Here is a 10,415-nt window from a genome sequence, read left to right on the forward strand (position 1 = left end):
CCGCCCCCAATCATTTGGTTCAAGATGAGTGTCGCTTTCCTATTATGGAAAAGTAACATTAAGAAGAGTTCACTGCTGGGGCGCCCGGGTGGCTCAGTCGGTTGAGTGTCCGACTTCGGCTCAGGTCATGATCTCACGGCTCATGAGTTCGAGCCCCGCGTCGGGCTCTGTGCTGACGGCTCGGAGCCTGGAGCCTGCTTCCGATTCTGTGTCTCCCTCTCTCTCTTCCCCTAACCCACTCGCATTCTGTCTCTGTCTCTCTCAAAAGTAAATAAACATTAAAAACAACAACAACAACAACAAAAGAAGAGTTCACTGCTGCACTTGGTCAGCTTGCCAGGGGAAGGTGACTGACCTCATTCTTGTAGAAATATCACAAACTTAGGGGAGAAACATAGAACAGTGCCCAGTGAGAAGGAATGGGGTAAACTGCAGTTGGTGAGAATGTAGTCGGAAGACTGGGAGAAGCTCTGGGCAGTTGGGCTGGCCTCTGGCGTCCAGGGATCTACCTTTGGACTGAGCCAATGGCTGGAGAGCATGGGAGCCATGAGTCCACCTAGAACCCAGCTCTTGGGCTGATAGCCCGTTGGGATCATTTTTCCATTGTCACATCCAGTCCTGTCCACCCAAGGAGCCATGGGAATGACCATTAGGTGATACCAACACGTGGGGCAGGTGGATCTATTGATTGAAAGTCACGTGTTCAAGTGGAAGAAGTCAGGCCTCGAAGTCGTAAGGCTTAGGTTCAAATCTTGGCGGTGCTACTCATGGGTTGTACAATTTGGGACACGTTTCTTCACTCTGAGACCATCTTCTTCTTTCAGCATAAAATAGGGATGAAGACACCTTATCATTTGATTATAATGACTTAATGGGATAGTATGCAAAAAAGTACTCAGCCCGAGGCTTGATGTGTGAATTCCCTTCACTGCCCCATGAAGATCTGTTTGTCTAAAGGCTTTAGGGGCCCTCAGCTTTCTGGAACAGGAAAGTCTGAAAGTAAGAAGGGAACGTCTGGGCCTAAAGAAAAAGGTTGGTACAAACTCAAGCATTGAACCCTACTCAATCTTAATGGTTCCCATTTCACCCGTATGTCTAACTAGGTGGATTATTTAGGTTTTCAGTCTCTAGTTGATGAGAAGTTGAATTACAAATGGCTTAATTAAGGGGGAAAGTATCATATTGAGGCACAAGATTACCAAGAATAGGCATTGAACAAAAACTCTAAAAGCTGAACCCTACACACGTAGACGTAGAGAGGGGACAGAGGATCAGTTCGCTAGGGCTGCCATAACTGAGCACCGTAAGCTGAGAATCCTAACAGATATGTGAGGTCCCACAGTTCTGGAGTCTACAAGTCCAGAATCAAGGTGTCAGGAGGGTTCGTTCCTTCTGAGGGTCCTGGGGGAGAACCCGTTCCGTATCTCTCTCCTGGCTTCCAGTGGTTTGTTAGCAATCTTGGGTGTTCCTTGGTGTAGGAGCACCGCGCTCATCTTCACCTTGATCTCCACGTGGTGTTTCCCTATGTGCATGTCTGTCTCTACAACCCCCCCCCACTCTATGAGGACACCGGTCATATTGGATTTGGGGCTCTCCCCAGCCAGCATGGCCTCATCTTAACTAACGACATCCGCCACGGCCCTTTTTCCAAATAAGGTCACATTCTGAGACATTGGGGTTCAACATATGAATGGAGGGGGGCACACACCCAACCGTAGCAGACAGCATCTGGAGTTACTTAGTTTGGAGGCAACTAGCCTCTACATCCTGAAAGAGTTCCTCTACTGGGTCCCCGAACAATAAATGGCTGTCAGAACGACAATCTTACTGAGAAGGGACGATTTTTGCCAACATCTATACACTTTAGGACATTTTCTATTGAAAAAATGATTCACGTAAAAAAAAAAAAAAAAAGCTAGAGGTTCAAAGCTCACTTGTATGGACCCACTGCTCACCGGGCACGTGAGGGCCAGCACAGACGTGCCCTACAAACCGCTTCTCCAGGACACGCCCAGTGTTGGCGGACAGAGCCCATAACGGCATGAGCTCAGCTTGGTGGTTTTAACCCAGAGCTAGGTGCGCTTAGACGCTGTGTACCTAAGATCCTGAGTCCCACAGGGTCTCCACTGAGCCGACCAGCGGCATTTAGACAGGAATCCTAGAAAGCTCTTCTGCCAGATAAGGGCCACCGGAACTAACTGGGGAAGCAGACCAGGATCCAATCAGATGCTCAGAGGTGGATTCCACAACATCACAGGAGTTCGGGAATCACCCTCTCTAGGGAGCGTGTTAACACTGCTGGCTGTGAATTGGTTACACTGTGGGGCAAGATGCGACACAGATAGCACCTGTTGCCCGCATCGCCTGACTTGGCATTCACGTCTGGGTCAGAGTACCTGGAGAATCAGAAAACCTGGGTCTGAGCCCCAACTCTCCACTTCCCAGCACAGTGAACTTGGCCAGTGCCTTAACCTCTCTAAGTGCCAGTGTTTACTCTGCAAAATACTGGAGGCTTCCACACGGGGTGATTGTACATCTAAAAGGGGACAGTGGGTGTCAAAGTACCTTCAACGCCTTAAGGCGTGAAATGGAGGCACTACATAGAGTCTGGGTCCCCAGATTTCTTTAAGTGGCCGATGCACCTGTTCCCCAGACGTTGCAGGTGTTGACGGCTAACAGGTCACGCTTGCATCCTTTTGGGGGGATGGGCTTGGCTGCCGGAAGCCACTTTGCCCAGAAATGTAGGGCCTGGAATGTACGGCCAGACCCCACAGGAGTGGCCCGTGGCCCGTGACTTCCGATCTGGGGTGTAACCACCCAGCCCTCCTGCCTGTGCCCGGACAGCCTCCGTGATGCCATGCCAGCTCCCTGTGGGCTCCGGCTGAGACTGCACCCCTCCTAAGCCACGTCTTTGCCTAGCATCTCCTCCTTCCTCACTCCCTTACGGGTTACCCCTGAGAAGATTCCCTCCTTAAGTGACTTACACAAGGATCTCGAGCTCAGACTCCGCTTCTATGGAGCGTGACCTAAGACTCTTGCGGCTGATGTCCCCATCTTGTGTTATTTTCTCTTTCAGGGATGACGCCAGACCTGATGTGCCCCTGAGATCTTTGTGCTACTGTTCTCTCTGCCCTGAGTGCTCTTCCCGCCCCCCCCGTCAGCTGGCTGGCTCCTTCTTGTCATTCAGATCCCAGCTTAAATGTCACCTGTGTAGAGAAGCCTTCCTAACCGCTCGATGCCAAGTGGCCATTTAAATTCCCCGCATCGCTCCCCCCCCCACCCCGCTCTGCTTCTGGTGCGTCCTTTATCACCTCATTCCTCTCCCTCCCCGTTGGCAGGTGAGCGTCAGGTTTCTCTCTTCATCCCTGCGACACCACATTTGGGCTGAGCAGTCTCCGAGGGCCCGTCCCGCTTTGGCAGTCCACTTTCTCTGTGTTGGGATCAAATACGAAGCAGTTAACCTGCCAAGGAAAACAGCAAATGACAGTGTGACAGTTCCGTGGCCACCCGACAGCGTGACCTGCACAGACTCCTTCCCTCTGGGGGTCTGTGTCCTCTCCTGTGACCCGGAGGCCGGGCAGAGTGACCTCCCACTCTCCGGCCTGCGTTCCTGATGACATTCAATGTGTACCGTTCCTGGCACCCGGGGACACGGGACTCCTGCAGGTCGGCTCGTCCGACCTTCTTTGTTTTCTGTGCTCCCTTTCCAACAGTTGCATCCGGCTGCCACACGGGCACGAAAATGCCTTTTTATTATTTTGGCGAGCACGCCCGGCTTCGTCTTCTCGCCATCAGCCCTGTGTTCCTCGAACCTCGTCCCCTCCAGTCACAGATACTGGGAAGAAACGTTTCTCCCTGTCATCCACAGGCTCACAGAAAACATGAGTCGAATTTACCAAAGCAGGGAGCTTCGTCCACACAGAGACTCTGGAGTAACTGTAATTACAGCTCACTTCATTCATTCACTCATTCATTCACTCCTGCATCAACTCATACATTTATTCAGCAAATACTTAGTGCGCGCCTATTACCTAGACTCTGGAGACACAGCAGTGAACAAAAGTGCGTACCTTGGTGCAGCTTATGTTCTTGGGATACCTGCTACCACAACGGTATTTCAGGGTGCCCTCAAGCACTGAAGAGGGAGCAACTAGCTCTCTCTGTCTAGATAGATCTTGGAAGCCTCTCCTAAGGAGAGAACATTTGGGCTGGGTTTTGAAGAATGAATAGGAGTTCCCCGGTCAAGGAAGGGGTGTCAAGGCATTGCTGTCATTGTGCCGGATGGCTTGTGACAGGGAGGGCAAGGGGGCAGGCCAGAGAGGTGTGTAGAGGGTGGGCAAGGGGGCAGGCAAGAGAGGTGGGTAGAGGGAGGGCAAGGGGGCCGGGCCAGAGAGGTGGGCAGAGGGAGGACAAGGGGGCGGGCCAGAGAGCCGGGTAGAAGGCGGGCAAGGGGGGCGGGCCAGAGAGGTGGGCAGAGGGAGGACAAGGGGGTGGGCCAGAGAGCCGGGTAGAAGGCGGGCAAGGGGGGGCGGGCCAGAGAGGTGGGCAGAGGGAGGACAAGGGGGCAGACCAGAGAGGTGAGTAGAGGGAGGGCAAGGGGGCGGGCCAGAGAGGTGGGCAGAGGGAGGACAAGGGGGCAGACCAGAGAGGTGAGTAGAGGGAGGACAAGGGGGCGGGCCAGAGAGGTGGGCAGAGGGAGGACAAGGGGGCGGGCCAGAGAGGTGAGTAGAGGGAGGACAAGGGGGCAGGCCAGAGAGGTGGGCAGAGGGAGGACAAGGGGGCAGGCCAGAGAGGTGGGCAGAGGGAGGACAAGGGGGCGGGCCAGCGAGGTGGGCAGAGGGAGGACAAGGGGGGCAGGCCAGCGAGGTGGGCAGGATAGGACTAGACCGTGAAGGCTCTGTGAACCACACCAGAGAGCTGCAGTTGATCTGGAAGATAAGGGGGAGGCGCCCAAGGGTTTTGAGCAAGAGGAAGAGACATGATTCAAGCTGTTCTCGCACACTGGCGGCGTGGCTAAGTGTATTCGTTTCCACAGCAGCTGCGACAAATCACCGCAAACTGGGTGATTTAAAACAACAGGAATACCTTCTCTCACAGTCCCAGAAGCTAGAAGCAAGTCCGAAATCAAGGTGTGGGCAAGGTGGTTCCCTCTGGAGGGCTCTGAAAGACAGCGTGTTCCACACCCCTCTCCTCGCTTCTGGAGGTCCCAGGCAATCCTGGGTGTTCCTCGGCTCACAGATGCGTCGCTCCGGTTCCACCTCCGCCGTCACACGGCATCCTCCCCTATGTGTCCCTTCTTCTAAGGACACCAGTTATGTTGAATTAGGGGCACCCTACTCCACTCTGACCTCTTCTTAGCTAATGACGTCTGCAATGACCCTATTTCCCAATTGGGCCATATTCTGGGGTGCTGGGGGTTGGGGCTTCGGATCTCGTTGGTGGCGGGGGAACACAATTCACTCCTTAGTGCTAAGCAACTTGCCCCAGGGGCACACAGCCAGCATGAGTGTATACTGCAGGGGCGAAGGTAGGACCCGTGAGGCAGACACCCCATTTATAATTACATCAGCAGGGAGTGGATGGGGCACTTGGCAGCCCCGGGCGTGGCCCTGGGGAATTTCCACAGCACTTCGCATGGGACTGAAAGCCATCAGTTGTCCATGACAAGGTATGGGGGAAATAGTTGATGGAGTTATGGGAGATCAAACCTGGTTATGGGAGACCACCCTCTGGTCACGCCTGGCGGCCATCGCCACCGCCCGGCTGGACGTCCTTCCCTCTGGGCATGCACGCAGCCACTGGGACCAACCTGAAGCGCATCTCTGCACGTGTGGGTTCTAACCTTGCACGACGCAGGCTGAAGGCAGCCACGCCCACTCTGATGAGGCCCGAGGAGCAAAGCCACGCCCACCCGGACAGCGCCCACTGGGCCGCCAGCACGTCCTGTCCCGAGAGCAGCTGCCCTGCGCTGGCTGCTAGAATCCCCTCCGAGCGCAGAGCGGGGCAACTCCGAGCCTCGGCCCTGCAACAGCTCCAGAAGCTCCACTTACTCTCCAATCCTGCTCGCTTCTCCTGTGAATGGAGAGGGTGCCGCTGTGACCCGCCTCTGGAGAGCTGGTGTGGAGAGGCTAGGAGGGAGACACAGCTCCTGCTGAGGAAGATTGGCCTACCCTTGCGGGGGGAGTTGGGGGGAGGCTCCCACAGCGTCCCCCCCCCCCCGCCACCCACCAGGTGGAGGAAGGCACCTGGTTCTGCCAGCCAGAGGCAAGAGATCCCAGTGGGTCTCACAGCCAAAGCTTCTGTCCCGCGGCTCGGAAGGCGTGAACGAAGTGTCAGATACGTGAAAGTGTTCTGTGAACCCAAAGGCGCAGCACGCGATGCTTGCGCGCTCCCTGTGGTTGCGAGCCCCCCGGGGAGGGTGCCGCCCAGCCCTCTGGGTGCCCGTGTCCCGCTCCTGGGAGCTGCAGCCTTTCCATTTTGTGGCATCCAAGGGCCATCCCGGAACTGGAAAGAAATATGAAACTGGCTTCAGAGGGGCACCCCCTTCCAATCTCCTCCTTCATTACCTCTTTGGGGTCTCTTTGGCAATGAAATTGCAACCTGCAAATTGTTCTATCAACAGGTGGCATTGGAGGGAGGTGGCGCTGCCACCTTTGACCTGGGAGGGAAGAGTTGGTTTAGAGCACGAGTGATCTGGTCCTCCAGCGGCTCCTGGTCCTGGGAAGCAGCCTCTCTCCAGCACTTTCCACGGCCAGGGGTCTGCACCGACATTGCTGTGGGTTTCCGGGACACTCTGCCTTTTTGAATGAGAGTTTCGCAGGACAGGCTTTTCTTGGGGACCTTCTTGGGTCCCCTGGAGCTGCCCTGGAGCTGCACGCAACCTGCACCCAAACGTTTGGTCTGGGACAGTCTTCCCTCAGATCCAACAACCCTGGGAGACTAATAGAGCACAGTTAGGGACCTCCACTCTACAGGAAGAAGAACCTAATGCTCCACTTGGGAAAAGCTTCAGTGGCTAAGCGGGTTTCTATGGCGGAAAGATCTCCAAGTCTCTGCCCTCCAGCCATGAAGCAGACACACCCGGGGTCTCCCTACTTCCTCTCTCTCCTGTGGCGGGCGTGGGATCAAGGCCCTCCACGAAGCCTCCAGAGGTCTGGCTTCCTCCTTCCCACCTGCAACAAACCACAGAGCCCGTTTGGAGGTTTTAGAGATAGTTACTGCAGAATCAAAGGGAATTATTATAGATTCTTCTCTTTTTTTCTTTCACTGCTCCCAAACTGGGAAAAAAACCTTTCCTGCCTCTGAACCCCCCCCCCACAGCTCTTGATTCTCCTGTCCACTCATGTATTCATTCATTCATTCATTCATTCAGATACTCCCTCATTCCATCCGTTCGACAAATATTTAATGAGCAGTTACTCAGTGCCAGGCATATTCTAGACAGTGAAGAACCAGCTATAAGCAAAACAGAGCCAAAGCCCTGGCTCAAAGAGCTAATAGAGGACACTTACGGGAATGACCATCTCCCACGTGCCAGGCACGAGCTAAACACCTGCCCCTCCCTCCTGGCAAGAGGCATTTCAGCGATTAAGAGCTTGGCCCGTGGAATCCCCCAGCCAGGTTTCAAATCCACACCAGCTACATAAAAGGTAGGCGAGCTCTGACCACGGGGTATCACCTCTCAGAACCTCTGTGTTGCTCAATAAACCGAGGGCAATACCTTCCCTCAGCGCGCGATCGTGACATCCAATGGAACGATGCACGAACGGGGTACCGCAGAGCCGTCACCGGCACACAGAATCTCAATGAACGGTCACCATTATTTCAGTCGCTACCGCCGGTCTTAAACATCGCCTCTGTGAGCCCGTGGGCTCATCTCCTTCCACCTGATGATGTGCGGGCATCGGTTCACAAACACACATCGCCAGTCAAAGGAGCTTGTAACAAAAGCGTGGGTGGAATAGTACTGCAATACTTCAAGCGGGGCACCTGGGTGGCTCAGTTGGTGAAGCCCCCCACTTTGGATTTCAGCTCAGATCACCTTCTCACGGTTTGTGAGTTCGAGCCCTGGGTCGGGCTCTGCACTGACAGCAGAGGAGCCTGCTTGGGATTCTCTCCCTCCCCCTCTCTCTCTGCCCCTCCCTTGCTCACGTGTGCTCTCTCTCTCTTTGTCAAAATAAATAAAAACTATCAGCGGGGCCTGCACCAAGGCCCAGGGGGCTGCAATGAATTGGGAGACCGCTCTTGAAGGGCTCGCGCACAGACCCACTCACCTCAGGGCACCCCCGCCCGGGAGCAGTTTGGAAAGCGCCAGGCTACATGAGAAGGCCTTTCAACGACAAAGCTCACCGTGTCTGCGGGGGGAGCAGGGACTGTCGGGATTCTGCCCAAAGCTGGAGTAGCTGGTGGGTGCTATGTTTGCACTCTGCCTCTGCTGAGGCTCATGACAGGCGACCCCCTCCAGGGCCCCGCGGAGACCACACCCTGGAGCACACGCTCAGGCTTTCCGCGAGAGAGGCCAGCATGCTTGCGGACCTTCCACCTGGGGGACAGGATCCGGGTTTGCTCTGGGGAGCCCGTGCCAGGGGCCATCATCATGGTGTTCTCCCTTGTCCCCAGTGTGGCTTGTCAGTCCCGCCCAGAAAAGAGCATATACACTCATCTGGAGCCCTGCCCTTTGCAGCTGTGCTGCCGGAGACACCTCCCCATTGCCTGGTCTGGCGGCCAGCGGGGTTCACAATCCTGCTCCCACAGGACCGTGTATATCTGCATATTTAAAAGCTGCCTCCAGTCAGCCTGGAGCTAGGTGCTGCCTGAGATCCCCGCCCCTCTGGCAGGCTGACGGGTCCTGGCACAGTCTCAACACCGGGAGCCATGAAAAATAAATCAGGCGGCTTAGATAATCACAGAGTGTTGAGAGCCAACCAACAGGCCCATCTCCTACGTGAGACGGTTCCTTCAAGACTGGGAAAGGCAGGCTCCAACCGATACCCCCGATAGCAACGGTGGCTCCTTGACGGCCAGAACTTCGTGTTCTTCAGTGGTCTGTCCTGGGCACTGAGAACTGAAAGCGGCACGTAGTAGATGCTCAACAAATTTGTGCTGATGAGTGTAAATCCCCGGGGGGGGGGGGGGAAGCAGGGAGTCCCGGAGAAGAGATTAGGCAGAGGCCCCCCGGCACATCCACCCCAGAGGGAACTGCGGGTCGAAGTTCTTCCTTTTTATCAAAATGGGAAAAGTCATCCTGCTCCCCCTCCTGATCCCCAGATGGTCTTCCTCACCTGATCTGAAGACCTGATCTCAGCTCATCTCCTGACAGGTCCTGGTATATTAAGGGCAATTTTCCAGAGCATATGGGGAAAGTTGAAACTAGGATTGCATGGAGTGCCTTGGTGGCTCTTGGCCAAGCATCAGACTCTTGATCTCGGCTCACGTCATGATCTCACGGTTCATGGGATGGAGCCCCGCATTGGGCTCTGTGCTGACATCACAGAGGCTGTTTAGGATTCTCTCTCTCTCTCTCTCTCTCTCTGTCTGTCTTTCCCCTGCTCGTGCTTGATCTCTCTCTAAAAATAAATAAACTTAAAAAAAAAAAGAACCTAGGATTGGAACTGGTCTCACTCTCTGCCTTGCTGGCAATCTCACTGGGGAGGGATAAAACTTACAGGCCGCAGGTTTGGAGGAAATTGTGCAACATCGGAAAAAATTGGGTATCTGGGTTTGAAACCACTTTCGGCCACTTACAAGCTTTTTGAACTTTACCTCTGTCACTTAACCTCTCTGAGTCTTTGCTCTTTTGGGGGGGGGGTGGGGAGATATCAATTCAATCGCCTTCTCAGCCTACTGTGAGCGTTGGATGATTTCGTGCATGTAAAATGTTTACGCACTTAGTGATCACTCAATAAATTCCTGTTAAACTATTTATTGAAACAGACAAGAAATCTTACCTCATTCAGGTACGTATCTGAAAGGGCATGAGTTCAGAGTTGGGTTAATCTACGTTTCTCTCGTATCTGCCACTTCTTAACTGTATCCATCAGGATGATTTAAATGGTGTCGAACTGGGTTGAAAAATGACAAGATTGATTACCTGACAATACAGGAAGTCTAGAGGGAGAGCAGGCTCATGAGTGGTCAGCTGGACCACTCAACACTGTCATCGGAGACCCACCTTCTTCGATCTCTCTGCTCAACACTGGCTCCACCCTGAGCAGGGGTCTCTTGTGCTCGCTAGGCAGCCACCAGAAGAGGCTGGGTCCACACACTGCGCGACGCCATCAGCTCAGGAGAACCTCACCCACACGAGCCGTGTGCCATCGTGGGGCGTTGGCACTGCCTGGAATGCTGCATACTGCTTGGCTTAGAGCCAATGAGGTTAAGCAAGCTCTGGATCCAGAGACGTGGCCACCTTCCCC

General features: G+C 54.4%; 1 long non-coding RNA gene across 2 annotated transcripts; it reads right to left on the reverse strand.

Annotated features, from left to right (window-relative positions):
* Positions 1 to 221: 221 nt before the first annotated feature.
* Positions 222 to 9,438, reverse strand: LOC123386198. Of its 2 annotated transcripts, none has more exons than XR_006599970.1 (3): positions 9,282 to 9,438; positions 3,312 to 3,461; positions 222 to 814 (listed from the first exon to the last, which is right to left on the reverse strand). It is a non-coding gene; the product is annotated as an uncharacterized LOC123386198 (long non-coding RNA). The 2 variants fall into 2 exon arrangements; XR_006599971.1 differs by having other exon boundaries at positions 222 to 817.
* Positions 9,439 to 10,415: the final 977 nt, after the last annotated feature.

Source organism: Felis catus, chromosome B3, assembly GCF_018350175.1.
Source record: "Felis catus isolate Fca126 chromosome B3, F.catus_Fca126_mat1.0, whole genome shotgun sequence".
NCBI classification, from domain to species: Eukaryota; Metazoa; Chordata; class Mammalia; order Carnivora; family Felidae; genus Felis; species Felis catus.